This window comes from Pseudorasbora parva, chromosome 1 (assembly GCF_024679245.1).
Source record: "Pseudorasbora parva isolate DD20220531a chromosome 1, ASM2467924v1, whole genome shotgun sequence".
NCBI lineage: Eukaryota > Metazoa > Chordata > Actinopteri > Cypriniformes > Gobionidae > Pseudorasbora > Pseudorasbora parva.
Window position 1 is genome coordinate 59885188 of NC_090172.1, and position 18975 is coordinate 59904162.

An 18975-nucleotide genomic window follows, 5' to 3' on the forward strand; every position below is an offset into this window, starting at 1 on the left:
GGCCCCTGAGGGGGCACAGCTCATAGAGGAGAGTCTGTCAGCACGTGTCGTTGAGACCCTACTCAGCTCTAGGGCTCCTTCCCACAGGAGGCTGTACAACCTGAAGTGGAAGGTGTTTCCACTTGGTGTAGGGACCGTGAGGTAAATCCAGTTAACTGCGCAGTGGCTTCAGTACTGGAGTTTCTCCAATATCGAGTCTCTGCCGGGCTTACCCCATCCACACTTAAGGTGTATGTGGCAGTGTTAGGGGCTTTCCACACACCGTTAGGTGAGGGACCTCTGGGGAGGCACCATTGGTTGTACGACTCCTCCGAGGACGGAGGATGAGGCCTGTGGCTCATTCCAGGATCCCATATTGGGATCTGGCAGTAGTGCTTGAAGGGTTGGCTGAGGCCCCTTTCGAGCCACTGGAGCTGGCCGAGGCCAAGAACCTCCCGCTTAAGGTTGCCTTTCTCCTTGCCATCACTTCTCTGAGGAGAGTGGGGGTCCTCCAGGCATTGGCATTCACGCCAAATTGTTTGGAGTTGCCCCGGGCGGAGTGAAGGCCATCTTGCGTCCGACCCCGGGTACGTACCCAAAGGGCCATCTAACATGGTAGGGTCGGTGGTTCTCCAGGCATTCCATCCTCCGCCTCATGTGACGGCAGATGTGGGCAGGCTTCACCTCCTCTGCCCGGTTCGGGCATTGAAGGTCTATCGGGAGAGGTCTGCCCAGTGGAGGAAGTCAGACCATTAGACTTTACAGTCTGCACCTCCCGGCGACGCCAGGCGCCAGGGTGCTCGCCTCCTGAGTATGCACTTCGGTCCATACCAAGGGGCTCAAGATAGGCGAGGACTAGTGGGTACTCGTTCCCCGATGTGTCATCTACGATGACGCAGTGCGAGTTCCCTCGATAAAGGGAACGTCTCGGGTTATGCATATAACCCATGTTCCCTGAGAGGGAACAAAACACTGCGTCTCGTAGCCCCGCCTATCGACAGAGCGTCCCGCTTCATCGCAGTATCTGTGTATGCTTGTGCCGGCGTCCCTTTATACCTCCGGGTATGCCGTCACTCGTTACGTCATGACGCAACACCAATCAAGATTGGGCTTTTTCAAATGATTTCAGTAGCGTCACGCCGAGGGCGTTCCCCGATTTGTCATCTACGATGACGCAGTGTCTCGTTCCCTCTCAGGGAACATGGGTTATATGCATAACCCGAGACGTTTTTACCGATACAGACGAAAATGAAAAGACTGCTTCAAACAAAGCTCAGCTTTGAAAAGAGAAAAGAGACAGGGCAAGAGAAGGAGACTGGGGAAAAAAGAAAGAGAAGATGATGGCGATGAGACAGAAAGAGCAGGTAGCCCACTGTGCTCAGAATAGAAAAAGCATTAGCCTACAATATATTCCCAATTGCTAATTCCTAATGTGATTCCTGTCTGTGAAATCCAGGCTAAAGTCTCATAATCTAATATTGAGATTAGGAGCATCTTGATTTCACTCATTGGTTATATTTTCACATTGATTTCTATCTTTGACATGATCTTACTCAACATTAAATGTATCATGATTATATGTTCAAATAATGTTCTTTACATAATGTAAATCACACAAATTAACTTTAGCTAGGTTTTCAAAGACGGAGTGACACATATGCCGTCTTTGGCTCAATTTAACAACAAAACTGATTTTCTGATTTTCTAATTTGGAGTCTAAATTTTTTGCAACATTTAGATTCGCATTTATAAAAATCTGTGGTCTTCTTAAAATAATTTATACTGCACACTGACATGGTTTTAAAGCTACAGTTAGCTGATTCTTTGATTTTCTAATCTCTTAAAATGCATATGTAAAGGAGGGAAATGTTTTTTTTTTCAAACCCTCCAAAATTCATATTTGGACCTCGGTATTTAGAAAATCCTGGGTACGGCCCTGTGTGTGTGTACTTACATCATCCCAAATGTTTAAAAAAAATAATAATCCAGGGAAATAAGCTGTTTTACCCAGGACAAGGATCGTGTCCTCTCGTCGCCTATCAATTATACTTGATTTCCGGGGGTTGGTTGGTTGGTTGGTTGGTTGGTTATACATTCATTCATTCATTCATTCATTCATTCATTCATTCATTCATTCATTCATTCATTCATTCATTCATTCATTCATTCATTTATTCATTCATTCATTCATTCATTTATTCATTTTATACGAGTCCCATCTTATTATTTTCCACCGGCTGTAGAGGTGAAGACGAAAACTTGATTCCAGAAAATCAAGGCATCATCAAATGATGGCTTTGTTTTCAATAAGAAACCTCTAATTGGTACGACAGATGGCTGTACATTTGTGTTTAATATCTCAGGCGTTAGATTTATTTTTGTGGTTGGGTGCACAAAGAGTAGGAGTAACGTGACATCATTAAAATTCGTACGTACTGTAAAATGTTGTTCTAGTAATTTTTTGTGCATTTTTACTATACTATATGAATACATAAGCACTGAAATGTAAATGATTTAATGTATTGACAGCATATAAAACATAAGCATATTTTGTATGTGTGGCTTGAGATTTTAGTGTTACAGTATAGTTATTTAACGAGTAATATATTAGTTAATGTTTTTTGAATATTTCAGTAAACATAATTTATACCTGTTATCCACCATTACTCTTCAGTGTCACGAGATCCTTCAGGAATCATTCTAATGATGATTTGCTGCTCAAGTAACATTAACAGTATTAAAAATCAGGTTTGCTGCTTATATATTTTAGTGGAAACCATGATATGTTTTCAAGATTCTTTCTTAAATAGAAAGTAAAAAATAAATAAAAAAACAAAAACAACAGCATTTATTTGAAATTGGATATTTTTTGTAACAATGTAAAAAATCTTTACTGTTACTTTTGATCAACTGAATGCATCCATGCTGAAAAAAGTATTAATACTTAAGTTTTACATGCAGTCAATACATTTCAGTTGGCTGTGTTCAGTAAAGGTAGCACCGGACAAAATATAGTACATAAAGAAGTTACAATAAACTCAAAAATCAAAAGATCATTTTAAATTAAAAGTAACATACATGTTTCGGCCAACGTCAATTTTGATTGGTAAATCAAAGTCAATGATTGGATCATTGTTGCAGTGATTATTATGTTTCTAGCATGTTATATGCTTGGCAACATTTCTTCTAAACCTAACCCCCAAGAGTGCTGGACAAAAAATGTATCTATTGATGGAAACAAATGTTGTGATGTTATTTCCATCCACATCTTTGGTGAAGATCTTGTATTGACAATGCAGGAGTCCAGCACTATGTAAAGTCTCCTCCAGCACATCCCAAAGACTTTCAACGAATTTAAGATCTGGACGTCATGTGTGAAAATGATTCTTCATTCATTCACAATCTGAGCCTGATGAATCTTGACATTGTCATCCTGGAATATGGCCATGATGTGTCTTCCTACATGTTTAAGAAATTAAAAGCTACACATTTAGGAGTAGAAGAACTGTTGCCAAACATATAACATGCTAGAAAAATAATAATCATTGTAATAATGATCCATAGCCTGACGTGGTCATACTTAATTCTAGTCAGAATATGAGTCTGATGCTCCACTGGGCTGTGATTATGGGCCGTGTTTCAACCGAACCAGGAAAGACCTCGATTGGACAGACCGACAACCAATCAGAGCAACAGAGCGACACATTGTCAAATGTCAACAGAGCTCAACTGCACTGTGTTGCCAAGTCCGCTTTTTCTCCGCGGGTTGTTTTCTATGTCCGCGGATTGAAGCGACTATTATGTGAGACCCATGAGTGCGAATTTTAGCAGGCAACCTTGCCAAAATAACACACATTTTACCCGAGAACCCCCTGAGAAGCTCTTGTTTAGGGCTAGTTTTTGGCGGGTTTTGTAGTAAAAACTTGGCAACCCTGTCTGCACGCGCGCTGGAATAAACGATCTTTGCCGATGTTGTAAAAAAAAGTAAATTATTTAATGACACACAGAGTACTTACCCAACATGATCATCATTTCTGAGAGAAATAGTGAAGGTGAATGCAGATACAAACAAGCTCTCCGTTTAGGATTCGAGTAAATATAACCCAAGCCCCTTTGATGACGTGGATGATTACGTTACTGTTGATCATCTGTCCGTCATCGTCTAAAGCCCGCCCTGATGATTTCATTGGTCTGAACAGTTTCTGTTCGGAGATAATTACTCCTCTATGGAGCGAGGCCAGACTGAACCGCCCGACCTAAAAATGTTGTGGGCGGGGCTAAATTCGGCTGGCATCCAGGCTACATGATCCAATCTTAGACTCTTTTGCCAGTTTAAATCCAAACAGCATTTTTTTTTTTTTTTATCTGGGCAATGTATAATACAAGCATTAGTGGTAATTATAGTTCTCGCTTGATTTTAGTGCTTTCAGCCTATCATCCATCTGCTGTCTTTTATTCACAGATCAATGTACGGATAAGGCAGACACAGAAATGAGATAAAGTGGCGGGAGAAGGTAGCGGCAGGTTGTGAACGTCTTTTGACCTGGCCGTCAGCAGCTCTGCTATCAGTTTGCTGTCTGACACACACATTCACTCAGTCACTCACTCACACACACACACCGTAACCCCTGTCATCTCCCAGGGTGCCGAGTAGCAGCGAAACCATGAGGGTCTGAACGAGGCCGCTTCTCAGAACCGCCCCTGCACACATCTGTCCTCTTTTGACACTCGCTGCAGGTATCTGCTATCTCAGACACAGACAGCGTCTCCAATTCACACCTCACAGTTACCCCTTCAGATAAAGCACCATGTGTGTATGTGTGTGTGTGTGACAGAGTGAACCCTTGTTTATACTTTTGGCTAGAGCTGCATCGCAACATCCACTGACGTCAATGCACTCGCCATTCAGGGATGGGCAGTATTTCAGATGCATGTATTTAAAATACTATTTCCCGTATGAACTAGTTCAGGCCCCCTTACCCTGACTTTCATACACGTAAAGTAATGCTGACTTCCAGGAAGGTTTTTGAGCCCGTAAGTTACGACTTCAAACCACAACTCACGACTCTAGCGTTCCTTGTAATGTATTCTTGGACTCAATGGACTTGAAACTAGTTAACGCTAGAAAAGCTGCTGATAATACATAGCATTTGCTGATAAATAATGTTAGAGCAATACCTTATTTTAATAAATGATTTGGTTTTTAATGTATGACTTTAATAAACACCATATCTGTAGGGGCTGCCACTTCTGTGACGTCAGAACTCGTAACTGGGAGTACATCGATCTAGTACGAGTTCACGGGTGGAAAATTGATGGCCGCTCCAGTGCAGTTTCACGAGTAGAAGGATGGAAAAATACGGGTTACGGGTAGCCTGGAAGGCAGGGGAAAGTTGATTTCTCAATTAATCAGCCCTTTAAAATAGTTTTTGACCAGAGAAATTCAGAAATATAAAACATCTTTCGTCCGTCATTAGAACGGCTGCATCTACGACAGTAAGTGCATTATATTATGTTTTCATCAACTTACAAGTTATAAACTTTACTTTAGCTATGTGAGCGCTCAGTTTAAGACACTAAGGGCCCTATTTTAACGATCTGAAAGTGTCAAAGCGCGAAACGCAAGTAACTTTGTGGGCGGGTCTCGGCGCTGTTGCTATTTTCCCGGCGGGATAAATGGCTCTTGCGCTCGGCGCAAATCTAAAATGGGTTGGTCTGAAGTATCTTCATTATCCATAGATGTGGTTTGGGCGTAACGTGAATAAACCAATCAGAGCGTCATCCAACATTCCCTTTAAAAGCAGCTGCGCAAGTTCCTGTACTTATTCAAAGAAACTGTTCTTTATTAACCATTGAATCGCAAACAAGCAGAGATGCTCCAAACTGCTCGTGGCACTTTATTAAAGCTCCACTGTGTGATATTTTCCCCATCTAGCGGTGTAAAGGTATATGACCATCCAGTGCATATCAGTTTCTGTTCCTCTTAATTCTGATTTCGTTTTAACTCCTATGGTGGCTGATTTAGTCCAAGATTAACACGGCAATCCCCCTCTTCACATTCGACACGGTGCCATCGAGTGTTAAAACGCGAAAGGCGAAGCTTGAATTTACGGGTTTGTCCCTCTTTGGCTAATGTACTTTCAAGATGGAGGAGCAACATGGCGACCGGCATTCGAACCCCTCACCCGTATGTGTTTTCAACGGCATATTATAAACTTACGAGAATACTTTATTACTTGAAATAAGTAAATATACATTAATGAGCACATATATTTTTGAAAGAACTAAGTGTTTTTTAGCTAAGAATAAACTAAAAAAGTTACACAGTGTAGCTTTAATAACCAGCAGCCATGTCACCCTGTAGCCCAAGACTGGTTTCCCACTGAAGCTAAGCAGGGCTGAGCCTGGTCAGTACCTGGATGGGAGACCAACTGGGAAAACCAGGTAGTTGCTGGTAGAGGTATTAGTGAGGCCAGCAGGGGGTGCTCACCCTGTGGTCTGTGTGGGTCCTAACACCCCAGTATAGTGATGGGGACAACTATACTGACAAAGAGCACCGTCTTTCAGATGAGACGTTAAACCGAGGTCCTGACTCTCTGTGGTCATTAAAAATCCCAGGATGTCCTTCGATAAAGAGTAGGGGTGTAACCCCGGCATCCTGGCAAAATTTGCCCATTGGCCTCTGTCCATCATGGCCTCCTAATAATCCCCATATCCTGATTGGCTTCATCACTCGGTCTCCTCTCCACCAATCAGCTGGTGTGTGGTGAGCGTTCTGGCGCAATATGGCTGCCGTCGCATCATCCAGGTGGATGCTGCACATTGGTGGTGGTTGAGGAGATTCCCCCCTTCTATGTAAAGCGCTTTGAGTGCCTAGAAAAGCGCTATATAAATCGAACGCATTATTATTATTATTATTATAATGAAATTAGTGGGTGGAGTTATGAGGTTTGACTGACAGTTTGAGGATCCAATGGCGTTACGAGGTTTTATCACATTTTAACACTCTTCATTAGTTAAATATTTGCTAAACCCACAGACAGACAGATATAAAGAGGGACCAATAGTAATGATTTATACTTTATTTTTTATTTTTCTCTTATATATATATATATATATATATATATATATATATATATATATATATATATATATATATATATATATATATATATATATATATATGAAATATGGAGAGACAAGGTTTCACTCAAAATTTGACAATATAAAATATTCTTTGAAATGCTTACATCCATACATATTCATTTAGGAATGCATAAATCTGTGTATGATAGTACATGTTCCTCCTAATTTTTCCTGCAAATGTTGTTGGATGCGGCGCCGCACACCGTGTGAAATGGAGTCTAGTGAATGCACTTGGACCAACTCCGCAATCACATCATTTTTGTCATGCACGAGTACATGGCAAGTATTATCCTGATTTGTGTGTGTGTGTTTCTCTCTCTCTCACCTATTTTCTCACTCTTAGCCTGATTTGTCCATCTGCCTCTCTCTGTCTGTTTATTTCTCCTATTCATCATTTTTCCATCACACCCGGAGGGCACACAGCATGGCCACAACTGGCCAATTAAAGCCTTGTAACAATGCCAATCAAGCAATTAAGACCCAAACAACCTAAGCGCCCCACCCCACCGCCCCGCGGCCGCTCCGCTCATGCCAGCTTTGTGCCTGCTCCGGTCCTGCCGCGCTCCTTCCTCTCTTGCCCCGGCTGCGGGGGCATCATCTGCTGCTGGACCCATCCAGTCCTCCGATTAAACAGCGCACACTGGCTCACGATCAGGGAGGTGACAAGCTCATTAGTCTGACATAAGCCTTAATTACTGCGGCGACTGACTCTAGATCAGCGTGGAACGCAATAGCAGATGGATTTGTGGGAAAGACATCACATGGGAGATGATTGGCATATGTGATGAACTGTCAGAGGGTAAATGCAGCGGTTCAGCAGGGTTACGAGCCAGAAGACCCTAGTGTGTGTTCTTCTGCATGCATCATGAGCAGCGAGAGGAAGCTAGTTTCGAAATTATAGCCTGCTAAGCTACAAGCTACTGAAGTAGCTAAATACAGTGAAGGCAAGCTCCACTATTGAAAAAAGTGAAGAAAATGCTGCCTTCAAGTCAAATGGTGGATACAAGTGGGTGGAACCCGATACTCCGAAATCCCCCATCATCACCAAAAACAGAAAAAAACTACATCAGATATATATATATATATATATATATATATATATATATATATATATATATATATATATATATATATATATATATATATATATATATATATATATATATATATATATATATATATATCCACACACACTGTAAAAAAAAAAAAAAAAAGTTGTTTTTTGTTGGTTTAACTTAAAAAAGTAAGTAACCTGGTTGCCTTAAAATTTTGAGTTTATTGAAATTAAGAATTTGAGTTGATATAATGAAGGAAATTTGTTTAATAAATAGAAACTCTAAATATTATTGTGTCTGAACCACATAAAAAAATTGATAAATCATGAAAATAGCACAATTTGGCATGTTTCACTGCCTCATTAGAAATAAAACTCACACAATTACCCAATATGCTTACAAAATCTTTTAATAATATTTTAATAAAGGTTGTCGAATCTCAAAAAATTTCATTGTATCAACTGAAATTTTTAATTTCAATGAACTCAATATTTTAAGGCAACCAGGTAACTTTTTTTCTAAAAAATTTTTTACAGTGTATATATATTTTTATTATTATTTTATGTATGTGTATATACACATATACTTTAATGCTATATGTGATTAATTGTGATTAATCGCTTTTACAACTCTAAAATAAAGTTTAAATTAAATAAATGGTAACCTAACCAACTAGCTTAAATAGATATGTTTAAGTACTAAAATTGATGCATAAAGCTAAATAGAAATTAATATACATTTAAATTTAATTAAAATGAAAACTGAATATATAAAAATAAATGCAAATGTAATGAATACTATACATAAATAATGAAACAACACTTTTATTAATTAACCAATGTAAAACTATCTTTGTTGAATATTAATCAAAACTATAATATTTTTGTTATTTATAATAAGTGTGATATGTGTATTTGAGCACAGGATTTTTATTTTTTTTTACTTTTTTTTGTTTTATACATTTATTATCATACATACATTTGTTATATATATATATATATATATATATATATATATATATATATATATATATATATATATATATATATTCAATAGTACAATATTTAAACTATTAATGGAAATGCAAATGTGTTATAAAATGCATAATTCTGATTGTGAATTATGTTTGGAAGCACTTTGTTGTGTATTAAGTAAGTTGTTGCTTGGCAACCGGTAAACAGTCAGTTGGTGCAATTAGCCTCCTATTAATTGGCAAAACAAATAGTTAATTCATATAAAAATAATATTACTTAATAATTGACGTCTCACCATGTTGCTGTTTCCACACGCACAAATGTTCTGCTTTGCAGTATATTCTTGTTTTTATTAGTACTAATTGTGAATGATAACTGCGACTGTACTTTTAATTTGTCAGGAATTAAAATAATCAAAGATAGAATGGAAAACAGATTAATTTGATCTAAACATCTAAATGTACACAAAATACAGGTATTATAAACAGCAAAAGTACAGTAGTTTAATTGATTTGAAAATGTAATGCGAAACAGTAATATATAAATGTCAAGTTGCAAAAAAAAAAAAACCATGATCGAGAAGCATCTGAATGAAACGGGACACCTAAATGAATCCGACACCCCAGCGCTACATGAGAGATTCGGAGGGAATGAGTTTATTGCCTCAGCTTGTTTGGTTAAGGCTGTTTGCCCAACACCGTCTGACATAAAAACACGGATGCCACACTGTACTGGCAAAAAAAAGTAGCTTGTTACTTGAAAAGCTACCCAGTTTTGACAACAGACAAACTTCTGTCACGCTGCTGAGAAAGTGGCTTAGTTATTAGCGTCGCTACTTTTAGTTTGTTTCCAAACACTGACCAGAAGCTACACTCTCTGTTCCTTTCCATCTCTAATCTTTGTCATGTTTTTTTCTTAATCTTTCTCATGCCCTCCAGTTTTTTTCACTCGTCACTCCTTTTCTCCTGATCAGTTGGGGTGTATTGTTGTTTAAGGAGAATATTGGTGTGAGTGTGTTGAGCGGTGTGTTTGGTCTCTGAGGTTTAATTAAAGAGCAGCCAGAGAATCCTGTCAACGGTCCCAAGACTCCCCTCAGAACCCCAGAGTCATCCTCTTCTATTTTACACTCCATAGAACACACACACACACACACACACACACACACACACACACACACACACACACACACACACACACACACACACACACACACACACACAGCTTGTGTGAGAGAGACGATAAAGTGACGAATTATAGGAGGGATAATAGAGAGAGAGATGCTTAGAGAGATACATTTTTATTAACTGTGTTATGCAGTATGTGTGAAATCTGTAACTTGAGAAACGAAGATGCTTGTGCTGTAATTTAAGGATTTATATTTTAATTTGACTTTTTATTTTATATTCAAATTTTAATAGTTATAAATGTATAGTTTTTTCCTGTTATGAAGTATATATATATATATATATATATATATATATATATATATATATATATATATATATATATATATATATATATACTTCATAACAGGAATCATATTTTTTTTGCATACATTTACATTTACATTTAATCATTTAGCAGACGCTTTTATCCAAAGCGACTTACAAAAAAGGGGAGAGTAATAGAAGCAACGGAACAGACAAGGCCAAAAACCTGTAAGAGCTGTAAGAAATCTCAATTAATTAGCACAATACACAATTTTTTTTTTTTTTTTTTTTTTAAAAGACAGACATCTACAACAAAAACTCACGTCCGCACAGTGCCGAACACTGGATTTTGATAGCTAAGATAGCTACAACCCATTAGGACTAAGGCTGTTGCCCCAGCTGTTGTCGTTAATGCAGATTCAGTGGCCCAATGGGTTGGTTTTGTATTCTAGCTAAACGCGCAGCAATAGCCATCTACAACAAAAACTCACGTACGCAATATACAATACACAGCATACACATACACAGGCTAAATTTACATTTTACATTTACATTTATGCATTTGGCAGATGCTTTTATCCAAAGCGACTTATATTGCATTCAAGGTACACAATTTTTACATTTTCTCAATTCTTGCTTTCCCTGGGAATCGAACTCATGACCTTAGCGTTGCTAGCGCCATGCTCCACTGGTTGAGCTTTTGGAAACAAACTAAATGCTTATACATACACAATGTTGCCAAAGGTTTTGGCATTTCTGCCTTTACATTCACAAGAACTTTAATGACATCCCATTACCATTCTGGGAAGGCTTTCCTCAAGGTTTAGGAGTGTGTTTATGGGGATTTATGGCCATTCTTCTAGAAGTGCGTTTGTGAGGTCAGGCACTGATGTTGGACTAGAAGGCCTGGCTCTCAGTCTCCGCTCTAATTCATCCCAAAGGTGATCTATCGGGTTGAGCTCAGGACTCTGTGCAGGCCAGTCAAGTTCCTTCACACCAAACTCACTCATCCATGTCTTTATGGACCGACGCTTTGTGCACTGGAGCGCAGTCATGTTGGAACAGGAAGAGGCCGTTCCAAAACTTTTCCCACAAAGTTGGGAGCATGAAATTGTCCAAAATGTCTTGGTATGCTGAAGCATTAAGAGTTCCTTTCACTGGAAGGGGCCAACCAAACCCCTGAGAAACAACCCACACCATAATCCCCCCTTCAACTAACTTTACACTTGGCACAATGCAGTCAGGCAAGTACCGTTCTCCTGGCAACCATCAAACCCAGACTCTTCAAACCATCAAACCATCAGATTGCCAGAGAGAGAAGCGTGATTGGTCACTCAGAGAACACGTCTCACTGCTCTAGAGTCCAGTGGCGGCGTACTTTACCCCTCTGCATCCCACGCTTTGTATTGCACTTGGTGATGTAAGGTTTGGATGAGCTGCTCGGCCAAGGAAACCCATTCCATGAAGCTCTCTACACACTGATCTTGAGCTCATCTGAAGGTCACATGAAGTTTGGAGGTCTGTAGACTCTGCAGAAAGTTGGCGACTTCTGCGCAGGGTGACCCTCAGCAGCATAGTGAGCATACACAGTGCAGAATTTTTTGATTATATTTTTTTCCAGGCATATTTTGCCAACTCCAAACCACTTTAATATTAAAAACTACTATTAATGTATTATTTAATAAATTATAAGTGATATATAATTGTTCATGAAGGCTGGAAATGAAAAACACCTTATATTCAGGTGTGCAGAATTAGTTGGCATGCTTTCTTTTACAACTATAACAACACTGATGCAATACTACAAACTGCAGTTCAGGTGTGACATTTGGACAGTGAAATGCTCATTGGGTCAGCAGGATCACACAAAAACAGGTGGCGAAGAAAAGACACGTTAACTGAACAATAATTAGGAATTACGTGTGAAACCATCAGAAACCCTTTAGTCTCCAGCACCACCAGGTTCCAGAACTGAAACCTGCCTGGAGTGTCCAGAAGTGATCGGGGTCAGGATCTCAGAGACTTAAGTTAGGAAATGAATCCTAAAAAATGATAAGACTTAATAATAATCACAAATATATGTTGTAAAATACATGAAGACTGTTTTTTAGACATTTTAAAGACAGATAGGTTGAGAGTGACTCTTGAAGGACCAGCACCACGTCCTCTCGAACCACTGTTTGAAGAATTCATCTTCCAGAATCTGGCGTTTTAGGACGTCATTTTTGTCCATCTCCCATCCTGAAGTCCGTTGTGCAGAGATGGACTAAAATGATCTCCCAAAACTAGAGCAAATGTTATACTAGCAAGCTAAAGCCTAGTTATGTTATCAATTAGAAAGTCATGAAATTACCCAAAAGTACCAAAACTCTGGGTAAAAAACAACCCAATGTTGGGTCAAATATGGACTAACCCAGCGATTGGGTTGTCTTAAGCAAATATTTAACCCAACCGCAAGGTTAAAACAATCTTAAACGAAAAGATTGTTTAGAGATACATTTTTATTAACTGTGTTATGCAGTGAAATCTGTAACTTGAGAAACGAAGATGGTCGTCATATGGACTAATCCAGCAGTTGGGTTGTTTTAACCCAGCGATTGGGTTGTATTAAGCAAATATTTAACCCAACCGCAGGATTAAAACAACCCAATCGCTGGGTTAAAATAACCCAATTGCTGGGTTGGTCCATATTTGACCCAACATTGGGTTAAAAAAACAACTCAGCATTATTCAGTCATGTCGTGCATTAGCTGCAAGAATTGCAGTCAGGTTTGATGTTCATTCTGCTCATCAGAATCAGTGTCCACATGTTTTATATTAATAGGTTCATGTTAGTTCATGATTGTGTCATTGCCATGGTACTGCTGGTTTCCGTAACTTTAACCCAAAATGCCACTTTATATTCAATTAGTGTGTTATATTCTACACTCTAAAAAATGTTGGGTTGTTTTAACCCAATGTTGGGTCAAATATGGACTATCCCAGCAATTGGGTTAAATATTTGCTTAATACAACCCAATCGCTGGGTTAAACCAACCCAACTGCTGGATTAGTCCATATTTGACACAACATTGGGTTGTTTTTTACTCAGAATTTTTTAGTGTGTATTCTTACAATTGATGTGTATGTTAAGTACAGTAGGATTGCACTTGTGTATGTGTATTGTGTATATGTTTGAGAAAGGGATTTGCATATTTAAATATGACCATGGGAAAATGTGTGTCCCACGGCCAAACCAGTCGAGAACCATTGCTTTATGCAACATGTTCTCTTCATTGAACTTCATTTACACGAGGGAGGCAAACTAACAACAGTAATGAGTTATTATGAAAGAAAGTGGGAAGAATAATAGTGTGCGATAACGAGAGGCAGCTCAACTGTTTTATTCCTTTCCCATTTCTGTTTGACCTTCTTAAATACCACACGACATATAGACTACTGGGGGATTTATACCAGAGCCGCTATTGGATTTTTACCGCATTTATCCGTACTTAAAGCGCTTGCGCCTGTACAGGCCCCTGAGCGAAACACCTATGTCTTCACGCCTCTCGTTTTCTCTCTCTCTGTTCCTTTATCTTTCTCATTCTGTTTGTTCCTCTCTCCAATCCATAGTTCTCATATCCAAATAGCTTTATTGGCATAACAAAAAGACAGACACACAGGCGGCGACAGCTCTGCTATAGAAACGCTAATGGCCACATTAAATGAGACTATTATAGGATGGTGATAAAGTAATATCACTGGAGGAGTCCATTCGGCATGATGATTGTTGCCGCATTAACGGTGATGGCGATGATGATGATGATGAGGAAGCATTGTTTTGCTTTTAAATAGCTTGCCATTCACATTTACTGCACCAAGGAGGTCTGTATTATCTGGAGACGGCTCTCTGTTAGCATTCACATTCCTCTCAGTGGCAATTGCATTGAAATCTGCCAATCTGTTTTTTTTAGCCAATCACCTGAGGTGTATATGCTAATGACTAATCACCCTGGAGCCACAGGAAGTTATGTCATAACAATGCAGAATCAATTTCTACAGCAGCCATACTGAGTGGTACGATTTGTCATTCAATTTTCAATGAGTGCTCCTTTTATAATGTCTCTGGTCTGCCCCTATTTGTGTCATTCCTTGCTGTTATATATGACATTGCTGTCATCTCTAGTGTTCTCCATTAGTTTTAAAGTTCACTGCTTATGCTTGACCTTTAGCCCTCCATTTTGTCCAGACTTCAAATCTAAAACCCCATTGAATCCATTCAGCTCACATAAATCCCTGTCCTCTGTTTTAGCTAACCGTTAAAATGCTTAAGCGTCTAAGCTAGGCGCCTTTGGCTAAATGCTAACTCCATTTGAAATGAACATCAAAGTTTTAAAGCATCAATCAGCTCTCTCAGGCGATTAGAGGCTTTAAAAAACAAAAGATGTGTTCACGGCGAAATGCGGCGGCTCTTAATTAGACTTCATATCCGCGCAGATGATTTCATTCAGGATGTGAGAGCTAAAACATCTATTTTTAGTTTGTTAGTCACAACTGACTGATAGAGGCTCTTTGTGTGGGTGTTTGGAGATGTTTTCCCTTACATCACTGTCTCCCTGTCGCTGTCTTATTGGATCCTCATAATGCTCTGAACGAGTCTTCTGAGCTATCGTTTGCCCGCAGTGTTGCTTTTTTCCAGGGCTTAGACGCAGAACCCTATTGCAGGCACTATAACTGCTGACTCGCTGTGTTTTTAAGCTACATATAAACGTGGAAAAACATTAATATTAGATGGGAAGTGTTATAGCATTTTTCATTTCCACTTTTCTCCGTCTCAAATGCAGTCTCGCCTGGTCATGAATGATCTGAGCTGGAAATGAAAAGCTTGTACGCTTAAATCTCCTGGAAATCCTTTAGTTATCACCATTGTGGGCAAGACATTTTATTGGATAGTGTACCTAAAAGTGAGATACTCACCCTTAGTGTTGATCCTGGGATTTCCAACTTCCAACTCCAACTTCAAATAGCGATATTTGATACCTTGGGAAAAACGGCCATATATACCCCCTCTCTTAACTTTTTGATATCTAGGGTAATTTTGTTGTAATGTCTTATAGGGGTGTAACGATATAAAAACATGACAATATGTATCGTTGATGGAAACGTTATGATCCGCGATAGAGAGTCGTTTTATCCAAGGCTCAATTTGCTGTAGTTGGCCCTATTTATAAGGTATAATTCACCCAAACACAAATAAACATATGTAGGCTACCACAAATGTAAACTCTGTCATCATGTACTCACCATCATGCTGTTTATTTTATTTAACTTCCAATCACAAATGAAGATATTCTTTATGAAACCTGAGGGATTTATGTCCCTCCATGTTTAAAGTCCATTCCTCTCAAACCTAAAAGATGCAAAGAATGTCATAAAGGCAAACTCTTCTTTAGTCTTCTGAAAAGACACAATGGCTTGTGATGAATATATTTAGCACGACGCTCATACTGGGGAGAGATGCTGCCTGCATTGAAAGTGTGAATAATGTGTGAGGGGAAAAAAATAATAAAGTTTAGAGTTTCAGTGACATACATTATTACATTAATAATCTTATTACATAGAATCATACAACAACTATACATAATGTATAATATTTGTGGGTCCTGATAATAAAACACAAATAATAATATTAATTCATAATAAAAACGTACAACATTTTTTTTTATTTTGGCGTAAAATATCGGGATACATATTGTATAGTGAGTTCAGTATCGAGATACATATCGAATCGTGACACGAGTGTATCGTCACACCCTTAATATCTTACTCAATTTGAATCATTGAACTATATTTACAAAAAAAAAAAAACAGTCAAATTGCAAAGGATAGCACAAATACATACAATAGGATAAAGAGGAATAAACATGGCTTTAAGTTTTTCAGGTGGATCTAACAGTAAGAAATACTACACAAAAAAATAATCCAATATAAAATAACACTATAGTTTTCATTGTAAATATTAAATACAGATTAATGCTTACAATTAAAGTTATTTAGTCAAGATCAGTTATAGAGATGGAGATATTTTCTCTTTTTCTCTTGTTGATTATCATGACAGACAGCAGCAGGTTTATTTGCCTGCTGTCACTTTAAGAGTGAATGCATGGATCCAATATAGCGTTGCACAACGTGTGTTTTCTTTCAATTACTGACTTTCCAAAACTGACTTTATTTAACCGAATTCTCAGCATGACAGGCATTTTGACATATTTGGCTGTTTAAGCGCAATAAGCCACGAAAAAAGAAGTCAATTTGGTGCTCACAAGCTGTTTGATAGCCAGCTATTATATAGATCAGTGCTTTTTGTGTGAGTTGGAAACCTGTGGAAATGACAGAAATTATGCACAACACAAGCACTAGCTATTTAAAGGTGCATTATATTTTATATAGGTGCATTATAGTATTTTTGCAGTAAAATATACACACACAAAAAAAACTAGACCAGTGTTATATATTTTGTTCAGTTGAGTTCTTACAATATACCAAATATTTTCATCTATTTGTGAGGAAATTGCTATTTTAACCAATGAGCCGGGACGTCTGAGGGAGTCGCCTGTTAATGGCGTCATATCTGCGTTACTCTCGGTTTCCGCTTTTATTCTGCAGAAGCGCTTTACTCTTAGCAGTGTGAACAAGTGTCACAGCAGCCGCTGAGCGAACACACAGAGTAACGTCAGAACATCATTTAAACACACTTAAATGTGTCTAATATGATAAACAGAGCTGCGTTACCTCATTCTCATGACCGGAAAAGCGGAAATGGCGCCGGCGTCTGTGTCCCGTCATAATAAAAGTCCCGCTGCTCGCGAGGCGTGTGTTTGTGTAACAATCACTCCAGCGGCCATGCTCAGCTCCTGAGTCCTCTCCCGATTCTTTCCCATCGGCTGTGAGGTGAAGAACACGTCCCAAGATTCTGCTCAAACTTGACGTCATCAAACTACGCCTTTGCTTTAAATAGGCGACCTCTAGCGGACGGAAAAAATGACATAGTGCAGCTTGAAATGGAAATATTTGTGAATGAGTGCGAGGAGGCGAGTGTGTGTTAATTTGCCATCAAAGAGAAGACAGATTGAGAACACACAGCTGGTGTGTCGATACTGCAGAAATGGAGTATTGGAACAGTTTCAGATATTTCAGTATCGATATCGAAATATCAATATTTTTGATAACACTACTCAACCTCACGAGTACATGCAAACCTGTATGACTTTCTTTCTTCTGCAGAACAGAAAACCCCCCAAAAAACCTCTATTGTCAATTGTCAGTAATGTAGTGATGGATGAAACAGCACTCACTTTCAAAGTCATGGAAAAACAAACTTTCTTCTCCTGTCAGACGTTATACTGTGCTCTCCAATTGCATGCTGTATGTATATCACTTCACTACAGTATATAAAGAGCAAATTTTATTACGAACATGCAAAGTCGTAGTTACGTTGTCAATGCAGCTTTCTGTTGGTCAACACAGCAAATTCACGTGAACACCTCGAAATGACTGGATTTCGCAACATTTTATTGAGCAACTGTAAATGTGTCTGCACCTTTGCGATAGAAATCAGTGGGGTCCAAAACAACCATTGGATTTCATTCTTAAGCCCTATGTGGACGGGAATCTGAATGGTTTCTTATGGAGACGTAAGGTATTTTCAACATTTACAGGGGCTAGTGGGTGATTTGATTGCCGTCTGAATCCAGAAAGTCATTGTTTTTCTCTCTCTGTCCGCATTAACCCCCCCAACCCCGGCTGAATTACATACTGTTTTTGGACAAACACCAAGGTCGTGTGGTAATTTAATTGCTGTCCGAATCCACATCTCTGAGTTTACAAGAAGCGATCACTTCAAAATCCACTGTTTAAATCCTTTCTGACCACTGGAGCACTGTAGGAAATGTTGCGCTTCATTGTAATGTGCATGCATTTTAAAGATGTACACTTTTATTAGTGAAATGCTGGAAATAATTAAAAGAACAACATCTCAGCGAGTGTGAGCTGTAAGAACAAAAAGAAGTACGAGGAAAAAAAGCTTTTGAAATGGGCCGTAATTGTGGCAGCAATATATGCAATACAATTTTAAAATATGTATTATATGCAATTATATACATTCAAAAATAAACCAACTTTGCCTCGTGTAAATAAGAGGCTGCATTAATCCGCTACTTTCCATATATTTTAAATTGCATCCATCATTTTGAGATAAAATGCAAAACTAACCATCAGATATAGCCCATGTAGCTTCCTATTTTTAAACAGGAAATTTACATAATAAAGTAATAAATTGGATATTATTTTCCCGTTTTCCAAGCATGACATTTTATTTACAGCAGACATTATGCGGCTGACCACATGAACAGA

At 38.6% G+C, this 18975-nt stretch overlaps 1 protein-coding gene across 2 annotated transcripts in view; it reads left to right on the top strand.

Moving 5' to 3' along the window:
* nlgn2a (neuroligin 2a) overlaps positions 1-18975 on the top strand; it is a 483615-nt gene that overhangs the window by 128987 nt on the left and 335653 nt on the right. The window lies entirely within an intron of this gene.